Genomic DNA, 16901 nt, shown 5'->3' with positions numbered 1-16901 from the left:
CAAGGTACCTCATAGTGAGGAGGTTTTTATTATGGCCGTGGCTATACCAAAAAAATATTATTACAAATTGCCCAGAGAGTTATATCTATAAATATTTATGATCCCAGATCTCCTCCTCCACTCCCTCCCAAGGTGTGTGTATTTGGGTCACTCCAGAAGACCCCCTTACATTTAGAATGAGACAATCGAGGCTGAGGAGCTGAATTTGCTATTTTTGTAAACTTGAGAGATGATTATAAGGAGGCGAAATAAAATATTTTATGTAGCAAATTGTATAAAGGTTGAATTTGAAAAAAAAAATGCTGAAATTGGTTATATGTTATTGATCTTAAATAAAGTTATCTCTGCTAGTAGCGCTGCCTTCCGACGTCTCGTGTTTTCTACCACTAGCATCTGCCACCACCACTAGCATCTGTATTGTGACCCCATTCCTGCATGTTTTTATCTTCTTCAACATTTCAGTCTTCACTATATATCTGTGATTCTATTCATGAACCAGGAGACTCGGTATAAATAGTGCTCTAGCTATCTCTCTCAGAGTTGACTGTTCTTTTTGTACCTTTACTGCCTTACGTGTTCTGCAGTATCTAATGGCTCCACCAGGCACCACATAGACTGTAGCTGAGTTGGCTCAGGTTAAGGTGCTAATGACATAACTGAGTTCTCTGACCTTGCAAAAATAACTATTAGTACGGGGTCAAATGGACAAACCTTTTCTCATTCCAAAATGTATGAATTTTGGTTCACATTCAGAAGGCTTAGTGAGCTGAGCTCTCAGACATTGCAAAAAAATAAAAATGATAGGCACAGTGGAACACCAGGGGGTAGCGTGGAATCTTTGGAGCACTGCTTTTGTAACACACTCCTTCCTCTACTTGATTGATAGGGCTAGGCATCAGGATGCTGAGGGAAGAGCTGTGTCCTAGCATTTACATATCTTATTCAATACTTACTATAATCTCACCACATTACTTAGAAGCTAATACATATTATTGATTTATTCACAGGCACAATAAGTGGTTATAAAGACACCACTAATATGCAATAGGTTTCTAAATATAGAAAACCACTCTTCTCAATATGAAAAGACTGTAGCCTGGAGGCATTTGGTCTGCCTTGCATGTAGATATACCTGATTCAAGTCCCAGGAAAGACTTCTAGATTGATTTTATTTTTATTTTTTTCAGTAATTTGTTTTCTTCTTTCTTTATTTATCCCATAATATAAAAGGCTATAGACTTACTATATTAAGAATATAGGTTTTCTAGGCTTAGAAAGCTAATACATATTACTGGTTTTGCACAGTCACAATATATGATTTTAAAGACACCAGTAGTTATGTATTAGCTTACAGAAAACCTCTATTAAGATAGTAAGGCCTTTTCTTATGGGTTAAAGGAGGGAGAGAAAAAAACAGGCTCCTTAAATGTTTTATTTAAGGTTAATGAACCAGTTAATTTCTTACTTTGCAAAAGAACGGCTACAAGTAAGTCATCTGGAAAGATGTGTAAACCTTTGCACATAAGGAAGAAGCAGAGTTCTTGAGCAAAATAAAAAAAATTATAGTGGAGGGGTGAACAAACTTTTGCGGAGTTCAAAGTGTATGCTTTATTTTTGGCTTGCTTAACATTTATGGAGCCAATTGAGGTCTGACTCTGCCCAAAAAAAAAAATGCTACAAGTGGGAAGCGTTAATTTTAACGTAAATTTGTTTTTCCTTAGTCCTAACAGCCGCACAAATGGGGAGTTCTCCCCTGTGAAACTGGTAGGACAGGTGGAATTTTTATTGATTTAAAATTTCTACCAAAACAAATAACCCACCCCCTATAAAGGGACGCCTGCCCTTAAACCAGTGCTTTATCAGCAAGTACACAAACAAAAATAGAGTGGGAAATTTGTGTGCTGCTGTTAGGACTAATGGAAAACAAATTTACGTTAAAATTAATGCTTCCCTTACGTCCTAACCAGCAGCACAAGTGGGGACCTAGCAAGGAGCAACAGACAAATTGGTTCCCTGTTCTTCTTTTTAAAAATTTTTATGAGAGGGCGGCACTGAGAATGGTACGTCCAAATGCCACTGCCTCAGAGCGCCTAGAGTCTAGGCGGTAATGCTTTATAAAGGTGCTGTTGGAGCTCCAAGAGGCTGCAGCGGAGCCAAACTTTTCTCCGCGTACGAAGTAGATACTGCCCTTGTAGAGTGGGCAGTGACAAAGGATGGAGGAGCCAACCCCTGAGCTAGAAAAGCTTCATGGATTGCCTCTTTTACCCATCTACTCAAAGAGGGTTTAGAGGCCTTTGGACCTTTTGTTTTTCCCCGACAAGGACAGCAGGATGTGTTCGGATCTTCTGAAGTCCGCAGTTCTGTTCAGGTAGATTCTGAGATTTCTTGAAATGTCCAAGGAATGGAGGGCTTATTCATCCGGAGGTGAGGGAGAGGGACATAAAACCGGTAAGGTGATGGTCTGATTAGTATTTCTAAATGAGGGTACCTTGGGGACAAAGGTCTTTAGAAACCTCAACAGAACTCTGTCCTGGAGGAAAAGGGTATAAGGCTCAGTGGCACCCAAGGCCTGAAATTCTCCAATCCTCTTGGCCAAAGTTATGGCCAGTAGGAATGTGACCTTCAAAGATAAAAATCTAAGGTCCACATTTTCCGAGGGTTCAAAGGGGGGGGGGGGGGGGGTAGAGAATAGCCCCTTCAGAACCACATATAAATCCCATTCAGGATTCTAGGTTTTAATCTTTCGGCTCCTTTGAGGAACCTCCTGAGTATGGGGTCTTGAGATAAAGGTCTGCCTAAAAAGGAAGAAAGCGCACTGGTATGAACTCGGAGCGTTGACGGGCTTAGACCCTTGTTCAGGCTGTCCTGCAGAAACTGAAGAATTGCTGAAAGAGGAGGATCTGAGGGTACAACCTCTTTATCAGCACACCACTAAAGGAAGATCTTGTATATCCTTGAGTAAGCTTTGTTTGTAGACTCCGCCCTGGAGTGTGAAATGGTTCTTAAGACCTCCGCAGAAAGCCCTCTAGCTTCTAGTAGGGACCTGTCAATCTCCAGGTTATCAGACTGAGTCTTCTCAGATCTAGGCAGGGACCTGTGTCCTGATACACAAGGTCCTGCGTTAGGGGAAGTCTCCAATATGTGCCCTGACTCATCTTCATGAGCTGGATGAACCAAGACCTCTTCGGCCAGAATGGTATTATCGCAATGACCGGGGTCTGGTCTTCCGTCAATACCCTTGGTATCATGGAAATTGGAGGGAATATGTAAGCCAGGCTGAGCCTCCATGTTATGCACAGAGCGTCTATCGCCAGAGGATTGTCCTCCTTGTAGAGGGAGCAGAATCTGTCCACCTTGGCGTTCAGGCGGGTCGCCATCAAGTCGATCTCTGGAACACCCCACCGGAGTGTGATCTGGGTGAAAACGTCTCTGTTGAATGACCATTCGCCTGGAACTGGCAGACCCCGACTCAGCCGATTCCCTCTGATGTGAACAGCCGAAAGGTGGGATAGACTGGTTTCTGCCCAAGCAAGAATTAAACCAACTTCCTGGAGTAGAGGTTGAGATTTTGTGCCTCCCTGTCTGTTGATGTAAGCGACTACCGTCGTATTGTCCGAGTGGACTCTTACCGCCTTCCCGCGGATAAGAGGAGCAAAGTGGTAGAGAGCGAGACGAACTGCTCTCAATTCTCTCAGATTGGATGAGAGAAGCCTCTCCTGCAGACTCCAGGTACCTTGTACTGGATTCTCCTCCAGATGGGTTCCCCAACCTAGAAGGGAGGCGTCTGTGGTCAACGTTATCCAACGAGGTTGAATCAAGGACCTCCCATCTGTTAGGTTCCTCCACCACCTGAGGGAGGAACGGACTTCGGTAGACAGGGAGTGCGTCTTGTCCAACCCCTTGGGGTTGCGATTCCAGACTGCTAACACTTCTTCCTGAACTGGACGTAGGTGCCATAGGGCTCAAGGAACTGCTTCCGCAGATGCTGACATGTGGCTTAACATCTTCATGAGTGTTCTGATCGACACCCGCCGAGGTGCCATGAAGAACTGCGCAGCTCATCACTCGATCCTTCCTCTCTGGAGACAGTGAAAGAGTCATCCGTTCGGAGTCTACCAGAAAACCCAGGAAAATCCTAGAAAGTAGATGGAACGATCTCCGATTTTTCCCAATTTATAAGCCAGCCCAAGCGCTGGAGAGACTGAAGAGCCAGCTGGAGATGAGATAAAAGAACGTCTAGAGTGGCGGCTTTTAGAAGCCAGTCGTCTAGGTATGGCACGATTTCTAGGCCTTGAAGCCTGAGTTGGGCGACAACCGGAGCCACAACTTTTGTGAAAGTGTGAGGAGCGGAGGAAATGCCAAAAGGCAGCACAGCAAACTGGTAATGTTTTACCTCTCCTCTTATGGAGACCGCAATTCTTAAAAATATCCTGTGAGCTGGATGAATGGGGATATAAAGGTAAGCATCCTTCAGATCTAAGGTGATCATTAGATTGCCAGGGTTTAGGATGCTGATAAGTGATCGAATGGTCTCCATTCTGAAGCACTTTGGTCTTATGAACCGATTTAGGTAACGCAGGTCTATGATCATGCGCCAATCGCCCGACGGCTTCGGGACTAGAAAAATGGGGGAGTATATTCCCAGTCCTTGTTCGCGAGAAGGAACTTCCTCTATGGCCCTTTTTTGAACATAAAGGAGGACAGAATCCTCTAAGATAGACTGTTTGGTCTGGTTTAGGGTTCTGGTTAAAACAAACTTCTCTTGGGGAGGGGACAGAAAATCTATTTTGTACCCTAACATAATTCTTTCTAGGATCCACTGGTCCAGAATATTTTGCAGCCAGGCCTGCTGAAATAAACTTAGACGACCTCCAACCGGAGGGGAACTGAAATTCTGAGCATCCCCCAGACTATTTAGAGGGGATGGGGGAAGGTAAGCGGGAGAGTCATAGATCCGCTTCCTTTCTACGGTCCTTTCCACGACCGCGACCCCGTCCGCGTCTGGACGACTCCTGACATCTCTGAGACCTGGAGGGGCCCTGGGTTCTAGAACTTCTGGGGCCTACTCCGGCCCCGAAAGGATTGTTGGGGGACGGACTTCCCCTTTTTATCCACCAGGCTCTCCATTAACTTATCTAATTCTGAACCAAGTGTCTTCCTGGTTCATATGGTAAGCCACACAGTTTGAATTTGGAGGCGTTATCGGCAACCCAGGGACGCAACCATAGGGGCCGCCGACTGGCAGAAGAGAGAGCTATGTCTTTGGCGGCTAATTTCAGGTGCTGTGTGGAAGCGTCGCACAAAAAGTCAGTTTTGAGGAGCAAGGTCCTGAACTGGTCTAGCACGTCAGTTCTGGAGACTCCAGATTCCAGGTCCGACTGGATTCTGAGAACGCGGGACTGAACAAACTCTGCGAATTCTGAGGAAGCAACTGCAACTGAAGCAGAGGCTGCAGCTGCGGAATAGCTGCGCCTCAGAGTGCACTCGGCCCTCCGATCTAATGGATCCTGAAGGTTGCTTCCGTCATCAGAAAGAACTAAGGTCCTCTTAGACAACTTGGAGATCACCATATCGACCTTCGGAGGCGGTACTCACAGTTCTGATTCCGACTCCTGGAGAGGAAACATCAGTTTAAATCTCTTCGTGAGAACTGGACCTTTTTCAGGATGCTTCCATTCAGTTAACATAAGCTTTTTTAAATCTTTATCCACTTAAAAGGCCCTTGGCCCCCTAGAGGTGGACAGTGGAGCTTCCCCTTGCTCAACATCATGATCCCTTGATCGGATGAAGCGTATAAGTCTTTGCGTCTTCTCAGCAGGAAAAAGTGGCATCATCTTCATCAGAGGAGGAGGAGGAACGGTATTCAATCGAAATGATGTCTTCAGCCATAGGTACAGGACCTAGCGATGAAACTCTGGCCCTCTTAGAAGAAAGGGCGCTCTTGATCTCCATAATGGAATTACCCATGAATTCCTTCATCCAGCCGAACATGTCACCCATCGTGGGTTGCGTCGGAGGAGGACGGCATAAGGGACACCTATTGTATTCATAGGAGCCCGGCTCGGCATCTCACAGTTGGCACGAGTTAGGTGCTTCTGTTTATGGGAGAATTTCCCATGCTGGTCACCATTGGGAGACGCCATCTGCAAAACAACTTGGAAAGTAGATTAGAATAGACTCACTGCAGGCAGAGAGGGAGAGTCTGGAGTCTGCTGAGCTTTTATAGCTAAAAGACTCGCCCCCCCCCCCCCCCCCAGCGTAGCCCCCCCCCCTCCCCCGCCGGAAGTGACCCACTGTCGCTACATTATTTATAAAAATTAAAACTGCAGGGCTCCCCCCCCCCCCTCTCGATTATATGAATAAATCTGGGGCAAAAACACCGATTAGGCACACCAGGGGCCGAAGCGCAGCTAAAAACAGCCGCCGAAATACGCGCACCGCTGACCCGGAAGTCGTCATCTGACGCACTTCCGGCTATGGCGCGCATGCTATGGCACGAGTACAGGCCGAGCCCAGAGGAATATCGCCGGGATATAGAGGTGCCAACAGGCCCCCCGCTCCCCCGCAACCCGGCAAAATTAGGACCAAGACTTGGCCGCAAACTAATCAATAAGGTTACAGGCAGCGCCTGAACCTGTCCTCAGTCCACAGGACAGATAAAAAAGCGCTGGTTTAAGGGCGGGCGTCCCTTTATAGGGGGTGGGTTAATTGTTTAATTGTCTTGGTAGTAATTTTAATCAATAAAAATTCCACCTGTCCTACCAGTTTCACAAGGGAGAACTCCCCACTTGTGCTGCTGGTTAGGACGTAAGGTAAGGCAGGGTGTACAAACTTTTGCAGATACCTTATTTTATAAGGGTTTTTCGTCCTCAGATTTAATGAAGGTCTAACAAGTTGAGTTCCCAGACTTTACAAAGAATACAGGTGCCCAAACATTTGCACAAAGCATCTTTATGCATTATTTTCCCAGCGCCTCCACAGCGGCACGGCACTTGATGGGGATCCCTGGGGTTAACCAGGAGAATTGTGGCAGAGAGAGGGTGGCGCAATGCTTCGGGTAAGCTCTTTCCCTCTCTTGGCATAAGTCCTCCGGTGGAGGAAGCCCCGAGCTAGGTCTATATGGCACCCCGAAAGACCAGAGGGGTCACATGGTGACGCACACAGACGAAACCAAGCTGGTCCAAAGTGGTGTGCAAGCCTGCAGACCCTGCCAGAGTCCTTAGCCCGGTAAGCCTCTCCTCTTGGAGAGAATTTTTCTTCAGAATTGTATTCAGCTGTGTTTGTGCTAGACCTGATAAATGTCACCTAGGCTAAGGTGTTGTTTTAAAAAATCACCCCAGGTGGTGGATCTTTATCTTTCATTTCTTATATGAGCGAGGACTTGATTGTGTTTTATATACACTGCTCAAAAAAATAAAGGGAACACTTAAACAACACAATGTAACTCCAAGTCATTTACACTTCTGTGAAATCAAACTGTCCACTTAGGAAGCAACACTGAGTGACAATCAATTTCACATGCTGTTGTGCAAATGGGATAGACAACAGGTGGAAATTATAGGCAATTAGCAAGACACCCCCAATAAAGGAGTGGTTCTCCAGGTGGTGACCTGACCACTTCTCAGTTCCTATGCTTCCTGGCTGATGTTTTGGTCACTTTTGAATGCTGCCGGTGCTTTCACTCTAGTGGTAGCATGAGACGGAGTCTACAACCCACACAAGTGGCTCAGGTAGTGCAGCTTATCCAGGATGGCACATCAATGCGAGCTGTGGCAAGAAGGTTTGCTGTGTCTGTCAGCGTAGTGTCCAGAGCATGAAGGCGCTACCAGGAGACAGGCCAGTACATCAGGAGACGTGGAGGAGGCCGTAGGAGGGCAACAACCCAGCAGCAGGACCGCTACCTCCGCCTTTGTGCAAGGAGGAACATGATGAGCACTGCCAGAGCCCTGCAAAATGACCTCCAGCAGGCCACAAATGTGCATGTGTCTGAAACAGACGGTCAGAAACAGACTCCATGAAGGTGATATGAGGGCCCGACATCCACAGGTGGGGATTGTGCTTACAGCCCAACACCGTGCAGGACGTTTGGCATTTGCCAGAAAACACCAAGATTGGCAAATTCGCCACTGGCGCCCTGGGCTCTTCACAGATGAAAGCAGGTTCACACTGAGCACATGTGACAGACGTGACAGTCTGGAGACGCCGTGGAGAACGTTCTGGTGCCTGCAACATCCTCCAGCATGACCGGTTTGGCATTGGGTCAGTAATGGTGTGAGGTGGCATTTCTTTGGAGGGCCGCACAGCCCTCCATGTGCTCGCCAGAGGTAGCCTGACTGCCATTAGGTACCGAGATGAGATCCTCAGACCCCTTGTGAGACCATATGCTGGTGCGGTTGGCCCTGGGTTCCTCCTAATGCAAGACAATGCTAGACCTCATGTGGCTGGAGTGTGTCAGCAGTTCCTGAAAGACGAAGGCATTGATGCTATGGACTGGCCCGCCCGTTCCCCAGACCTGAATCCAATTGAGCACATCTGGGACATCACGTCTCGCTCTATCCACCAACGTCACGTTGCACCACAGACTGTCCAGGAGTTGGCAGATGCTTTAGTCCAGGTCTGGGAGGAGATCCCTCAGGAGACCGTCCGCCACCTCATCAGGAGCATGCACAGGCGTTGTAGGGAGGTCATACAGGCACGTGGAGGCCACACACACTACTGAGCCTCATTTTGACTTGTTTTAAGGACATTACATCAAAGTTGGATCAGCCTGTAGTGTGTTTTTCCACTTTAATTTTGAGGGTGACTCCAAATCCAGACCTCCATGGGTTAAAAAATTTGATTTCCACTTTTTTTTTTTGTGTGATTTTGTTGTCAGCACATTCAACTATGTAAAGAACAAAGTATTTCAGAACAATATTTAATTAATTCAGATCTAGGATGTGTTATTTTTGTGTTTCCTTAATTTTTTTGAGCAGTGTAGAATGTGTCTGCAGATAAGAACCATTTGGCCCATCTAGTCTGCCCAATATACTGAATACTATGGATAGCCCTTGGCCCTATCTTATATGAAGGATGGCCTTATGCCTATCCCATGCATGCTTAAACTCCTTCACTGTATTTGCAGCTACCACTTCTCCAGGAAGGCTATTCCATGCATCCACTACTCTCTCAGTAAAGTAATACTTCCTGATATTACTTTTAAACCTTTGCCCCTCTAATTTAAATCTATGTCCTCTTGTAGCAGTTTTTATTCTTTTAAATATTCTCTCCTCTTTTACCTTGTTGATTCCCTTTATGTATTTAGCAGTTTCTATCATATCCCCTCTATCTCGTCTTTCTTCCAAGCTATACATGTTAAGGTCCTTTAATCTTTCCTGGTAAGTTTTATCCTGCAATCCATGTACCAGTTTAGTAGCTCTTCTCTGAACTCTCTCCAAAGTATCGATATCCTTCTGGAGATATGGTCTCCAGTACTGAGCACAATACTCCAAGTGAGGTCTCACTAGTGCTCTGTAGAGCGGCATGAGCGCCTCCCTCTGTCTACTGCTTATACCTCTCCCTATGCACCCAAGCATTCTGCTAGCATTTCCTGCTGCTCTATGACATTGTCTGCCTACCTTTAAGTCTTCTGAAATAATGACCCCTAAATCCCTTTCCTCAGATACTGAGGTTAGGACTGTATCACTGATTTTATATTCTGCTCTTGGGTTTTTACGCCCCAGGTGCATTATCTTGCATTTATCAACATTAAATTTTAGTTGCCAGATTTTTGACCATTCCTCTAGTTTTCCTAAATCCTTTTTCCATTTGGTGTATCCCTCCAGGAACATCAACCCTGTTACAAATCTTTGTGTCATCAGCAAAAAGACACACCTTACCATCGAGGCCTTCTGCAATTTCGCTGATAAAGATATTAAACAATATGGGTCCCAGTACAGATCCCTGAGGTACCCCACTGGTAACAAGACCATGGTCTGAATATACTCCATTGACTACAACCCTCTGTTGTCTGTCCCTCAGCCACTGCCTAATCCATTCAACAATATGGGAGTCCATGCACAAAGACTGCAATTTATTGAGAAGCCTTCTATGTGGTACAGTATCAAAATCCTTCCTAAAGTCTAGATAAGCGATGTCTACTGCACCTCCGCCATCTATTATTTTAGTCACCCAATCAAAAAAAATCGATAAGATTAGTTTGACATGATCTCCCTGAAGTAAACCCATGCTGTTTTTCATCTATTAATCCATGGGATTTTAGATGTTCCACAATCCTCTACTTAAGTATGGTTTCCATTAATTTCCCCACTATTGATGTCAGGCTTACTGGCCTATAGTTGCCCAATTCCTCCCTACTACCTTTCTTGTGAATGGGCACAACATTTGCTAATTTCCAATCTTCTGGGACGACTCCTGTTACCAGTGATTGGTTAAATACATCTGTTAATGGTTCTGCTAGTTCACCGCTGAGCTCTTTTAATAGCTTTGGGTGTATCCCATGAGGCCCATGTGACTTATTTGTATTAATTTTAGACAGCTGACTTAGAACCTCTTCCTCTGTAGAGACACATGCATCAAAAGATTCATTAGTCTTCCTTCCTAACTGAGGTCCTTCTTCATTTTCCTTTGTAAAAACTGAACAGAAGTATTTATTGAGGCAGTCAGCTAGTTCTTTATCTTCTTCCATATACCTTCCTTCTTTTGTTTTTGATTTGGTAATTCCTTGTTTTAGTTTCCTTTTTTCATTTATGTATCTGAAGAATGTCTTATCGCCTTTTTTCACTGACTGAGCTAATTTCTCTTCTGCCTGTGCTTTAGAAGCTCTTATAACTTGTTTGGCCTCTCTCTGCCTAATCTTATAAATTTGTCTGTCATCCTCGTTTTTTTAATTTTTATAATTACTAAATGCTATCTTTTTGTTTTTAATGATTTTGGCCACTTCTGCTGAGTACCACAGTGGTCTCTTCCTTTTTTTGCTTTTACTGACAAGCCAAATGCAATTTTCTGTTGCCTTCAATAGTGCCACTTTTAAGTAGTCCCATTTCTCCTGAACTCCATTGAAACTGTTCCAATCTGATAGGGACTCGTATACCACTAATCTAATTTTAGAAAAGTCAGTTTTTCTAAAATCTAAAACTTTTGTTTTTGTGCGGTGTGAATCAGTCACTGTACTTATAGTAAACCACACTGACTGGTGATCACTAGATCCCAAGCTTTTCCCTACAGTAATATCAGATATCAAATTCCCATTTGTGAATACTAAATCTAAAATGGCCTCCTTCCGGGTCGGCTCCTCAACTACGTGCTGTAGAGATAATCCCAGTAGGGAATTTAGAATATCTGTACTCCTGGCAGAACTAGCTGTTTTGGTTTTCCAGTTTACATCAGGAAGATTAAAGTCTCCCATAATGATAACTTCCCCCTTCAATGTTATTTTAGCTATTTCCTCAACTAGTAGATCATCTACTTCTTTGACTTGGCTAGGTGGTCTATATATCACACCTACACGAGTTACCTTATGATTATCAAACTGCAAGGGTAACCCAAACTGACTCTAAATTGGTCTCGCTAACTTGTATCAAATTAGATTTTATGCTATCTTTCACATACAGGGCCACTCCTCCCCTTTCTTGCCTTCTCTGTCTTTCCTATATAGAGAGAACCCTGGTATTGTTATATCCCAGTCATTACTCCCATTGAACCACGTCTCAGTAACAGCCACTAAATCTATATTCTCAGATGCCATTATAGCCTCTTATTCCCTAAACTGCGAGCGTTTGTAGACAAGACTCTGAGCTTGTCATTTCTTAACCTATGTGCTACTGGCATCTTCTGGCATTGTTCCGGGGGCAGTCAGACTGCTGGATTATCACTCTTTTACCCCTCATGAAGGCTCATTCTTCTCGTTCAGTGTCAACCTCGTGGGCTGAATCCGCTTCAGACTCATTAGGACGGATTTGTCAGGCAGCAACTTGGTCTTTTCTATCTAATTTTCTTTGGCATTATAAGTTTGATGTATTGGACAATCAAGACTTATCCCTTTTCTCGAAAAGTATTATCATCCATAGTCCCACCCTAAGGGTATTTCTCTGATAGTCCCCCTGTTAGTGCCGTGGCACTCTGGAGGACCAGGAAAAAATGAAAATGACTCTCACCGGATTTTTCTCTAGCTTCCACAGCGGCATGGATTTTTTCACACCCTTGTTTGATGATTAGTTTTTTCCTTCCCTCATCAAGCTGATCATCGGTTGTCATGTTATAATGAGTGATTGCATCTATGTCAGAGTCCTCTGTTATTACCTGGAGGAGGTAAAGGAAAGGGGGCTTTTATTGATCTCAACGTTGTCTCCTGTCCCTGAGGACGTGGGGTAACCGTCCTGTTAGTGCCGTGCCGCTGTGGAGGCTAGAGGGAAATCCAGTTACTGGTAAGGGTAATTTTAATCTAGTGAGCTAATTGAGATCTAACGAGTACAAATGATTCAAACTTTTGCAAAGGTCAACTTTATGGTTTATTTTTAGCTCTGATTAAGGTTTATGAAGCCAATCGAGTTCTTACTTTGCTAAAACATGCTGCTGGCGGGCTCAGATCATTATTTTTTCTGGGATCACATTAAAAAGGCCTATTGAGCTAATCGAGTTCTTAAACATTAAAGGGGTTGTCTCATCTGAGACATTGGTGGCTAGTGATGGAAGAATATTGGCCGGGACGATTCACGAACGCGATCAAATGCTCGCGAACCGCAAGTTCGCGGCTGGCCCTATTCACTTCAATGGCAGGCGAACCTGAAAAACCTTCAGGTCATTATTGCAGCCACCAAATACAAGAAGTGTACAAATCGTCCCACAACATGGACAGTGACATACCGGAGGGGGATCAATGGCAAAAATTCCCCCAAAAATATGTATTTTCATCAGTGGCCATTTTTATGCGTCTTAAAGGGAAACTGTCAAAAATGTGGCCTGCTGGAGCCTAGAAAATTTTTATTCTAGGCCCCACTGGAGAACACGCCCCAAACATTAGGCATTCACCGGACAGAAAACATCAAGTGATTATGTGGCTGGAGGTATATTAGACTGTCATTGGATATCAATTTTACTGCAGGCCAGTGGAGTACAGGCCCCAAACATTAGGCATTCAGCATACAGAAAAGAACAAGTGATTATGTGGCTTGCGGTATATAGGACGGTCATTGGATAACAATTTTACTGCAGGCCAGTACAAATAAATGTCAAATACATATTTTTAAGGGTACTTTCCCACTTGCGTTTTTCTTTTCCGGCACTGAGTTCCGTCCTAGGGGCTCAATACCGGAAAATAACTGATCAGTTTTATCCCCATGCATTCTGAATGGAGAGTAATCCGTACAGGATGCATCAGGACGTCTTCAGTTCAGTCTTTTTGACTGTTCAGGACGGAGATAATCAGGTAAGGAGGAGAGAGAAACAAAGTTGCGGCACTCACCAGGATACCAAAGAGGTCTTTATTGAAGCTTCCTTAGAAGTGGTAACATAGAAGATCCAGGGGCGGACACAATGTTGCAGGCGGCGACGGCCGTTTCGCGCGTGAGATCGCGCTTCCTCAGGCCGCTCAATACGTCATGACGCAGGTAAGAACTTTATAGAGGCGGGCAGGGGACGGCCGGCGCCGTCGGCCACAGCTGTTCGCCCTCAGAGAGAAATGACACGTATTAAAAATCTGGATCCAGCAGGAACATGTACATAAAAAAGAACAACAATATAAGCACAAGAACACAATTGGTATACCCATATCCACAAAATGTGGGACAGATTTACAAGAGTGATGAATGAATACTTAAGAATATGATACAGAGAAATCGGTACTTATGATGATTATGCAGACACAAGAGCGGTGCATAGCACCAGCGTAATTAAGAACAAACATAGAATATAGGGCTACGTGACATGAAGCGACTCGCGATGGACAGAGGGTGGATAGAAAATAGAGGGCAGAAGACAAGACCCAGGATAGAAAAAATAGACGAATACTAATAATAGTGATTGTATTCACGAGATAAGGACATATGGGCGTATACATAGGCAATTTGTTATAGAGCGCATTCAAATCACAGGAAGACAGACATGTCATTCCTGTCATTCATGCCCGCTGGGCCCATAGCGCCGGTCCGGATTATCCATTTTGCCTCCCTCTGCAGGAGCAGGCGATGCCGATCCCCCCCGCGAGGGATGGGACGGACATGCTCTATCCCCGCAAAGGAGAGGCAACGCGGGTAGGCGTCGTGAGCGGCGCAGATATGGTCGATAAGGCGTGGACTGCCTCTACCTGACCTGATAGAGCCTACATGCTCACGAATGCGCTCAAAAAGAGGACGTATAGTCTTGCCTATATAAAAGCGTCCACAAGGACAGAAGACCACGTACACGACATAAGACGTGCGGCAGTTGATGAATTCTTGTACTGTGTGCGTTACCCCTCCAAACATCACATATTTGCTGCACATATTAAGGGCGCAAAACGAGCAGTGGCCGCATTTGAAGTTGCCCTTAGGCTTACCTAACCAAGTTTGGGCCTTAGGTGTCAAGAAAACACTCCTGACGAGCTTGTTTTTGAGTGTAGGGCATCTCCTAAATGCGACCAAAGGTTTTTCGTCCGTCAAGCTACTGAGGGAGGGATCCCCTTTAAGGAGGTCCCAATTCTGGTTTATCACCTGTTTTACTACATCGGCGGCAGCACTGTATTGAAATGAAAATGCGAAACGTGATTGTGCAGAACTAATGTCCCTCTCCCTTAAAAGGGAGGTGCGGTCCAGTTTGGCGGCCTTACGCATTGCCGCAGAAACGCCATTCGACGGATAACCCCTATCCAGGAGCCTATTACGAAGCTCCCTAGCTTGTCTAAAAAAGCCTTCATCTGTATCATTGATCCTGCGTAATCGAACAAATTGTCCATAAGGGACAGCACGCTTTACTGAGGGTGGATGAAAGCTGGTCTGGTGGAGGAGGGAGTTAGTGGCCGTAGGTTTACGGTATCCACTAGTATGTACAGTGCCATCTTTGATAGTAACCTGCACGTCCAAGAAGTCCAGAGATTCTCCGCCAAACTTGACGGTGAACCTCATGTTCATCTGGTTATGTGCATTTAAATATTTAACGAAAGCATGGCACAAATCCTCACTCCCCCACCAGACCAAAAAAATGTCATCCACATACCTCAGAAACAGATGAATGTGGCGAAGATAGGGGTTATCCGTCGAAAAGATGTACGTCTCCTCAAATACCGCCAGGTACAGGTTTGCAAATGTGCACGAAACAGGGGTGCCCATTGCAGTACCTAGCACCTGGCGGTACCAGAGACCATCAAACTGGAAAACGTTGTTGCTAAGGACTAAGTCCAAAGCTTCATGGACAAAATCCATAAACATAGCACTTTTGTCAGTTTTATGCAGAATAGTCATGACTGCTTGAAGGCCCAGGTCATGTGGAATACGAGTATATAAACTCTCAACATCTAGAGAGACAAGGTGAAAACCCTCCTGCCACTCAAGGTGACTGAGCGCACGGAGGAAATCCCCCGTGTCCTTCAGATAAGTTGGAGTACTACGTAACAGGGGCCTGAGGAGCCAGTCGACGTAACCAGATAGGGGTTCAGTCACTGAACCGATCCCCGCAATGATGGGACGACCTGGGGGTCGGGTCAGTGATTTATGAACTTTTGGTATAAAATACCATGTGGGAATTTTGGGAAAGGCTGGTATAAGACGCTCCTTCATATTATTAGGCAGGAACCCAGCAAAAATATAACGGTTAATCAAAACAAACAATTTTGATGATATTCCGGGTATCGGGTCCCCCTTTAATTTGGAGTACACAGTGCAGTCGCCCAATTGCCGGTGTGCCTCTTCCACATAATATTCCCTGGGCATCAGGACCACATTCCCTCCCTTGTCGGCCGGCTTAATGACCATGTCGGTCTGTTTACTTAACCACAAAAGGGCACGAGATTCTTCCATCGAAAGATTGGAAGGTGCTGCTGGATACACCAACGCACGAATTTCTCTTAATACCCGTTTGTGGAAAAGATCAATAGCGGAGCCGGCCGGCATGGGAGGAAGGAAGGTGGACCTGATGCCCCCTGTGTATTTACTCACTTGACCCCCTATGGCTACGGATTCAGTAGGTTCAGTGTTAGACAAAAAGTGTATGCACGCAATTTCATCCTCAGTGAATCTGCCTGACAGATGAAAATCGGTGAAAGATATAGTAGCTGGGATCTCACCCTGTGACAAATTGTGACAGGGGGTGGGAGTCTCAGCAAACGCTTTCTTCAGATACAACTTACGGATCGATAGGAACAAATCAATCTCAAAATCTACTAGGTTGAACTGCTCAGGCAGGCTGTATCCCAGCCCCCGATTGAGGAGTGGGATACAGCCGGGTGGCAGTTCAGAGCCCGTGAGATTGATGACGATGTTCTGGGTAAATTCACAACAGTCCAAGGCATCAGATTCTACTGCCGCCAAGTGACTTGACGTCTCATCCTCGTCGATTTTCTGATCTCTTTTGCTGTTCCTTGACCGTCGGCAACGCCCCCTTCTCGTCCTTTTTCTAAAGGGGTTGTTTCCTCCCCCGAGTTGGCTCCATTACTATCAGATGGGCTCGACTCGGAATCAGTTGCCCAGAAGTTGTGACGTCCTCTACGTGGCGGACGTTTGGGGCGGATCCTTTTCTTTCCCCAGTCGAATACACGGTCTGTGTCATAGTCGTTCTTATCCCGAATAAATTTGTCCCTTTTACGGTCTTTTATCTCTGCCTGTGTGATAAGTAATTTTCTATTTAATCTCTTGTCAAACCCAGCCATCTGTGATTCCAAGAGTCGCCTCTGAAGCTCCTCTCGCGCCTTGGCTAATTCTTCTGTGACCAAA

This window comes from Bufo bufo, chromosome 1 (genome assembly GCF_905171765.1).
Source record: "Bufo bufo chromosome 1, aBufBuf1.1, whole genome shotgun sequence".
Classification (NCBI taxonomy): Eukaryota; Metazoa; Chordata; class Amphibia; order Anura; family Bufonidae; genus Bufo; species Bufo bufo.
Note: the sequence above shows the minus strand (reverse complement) of the source record.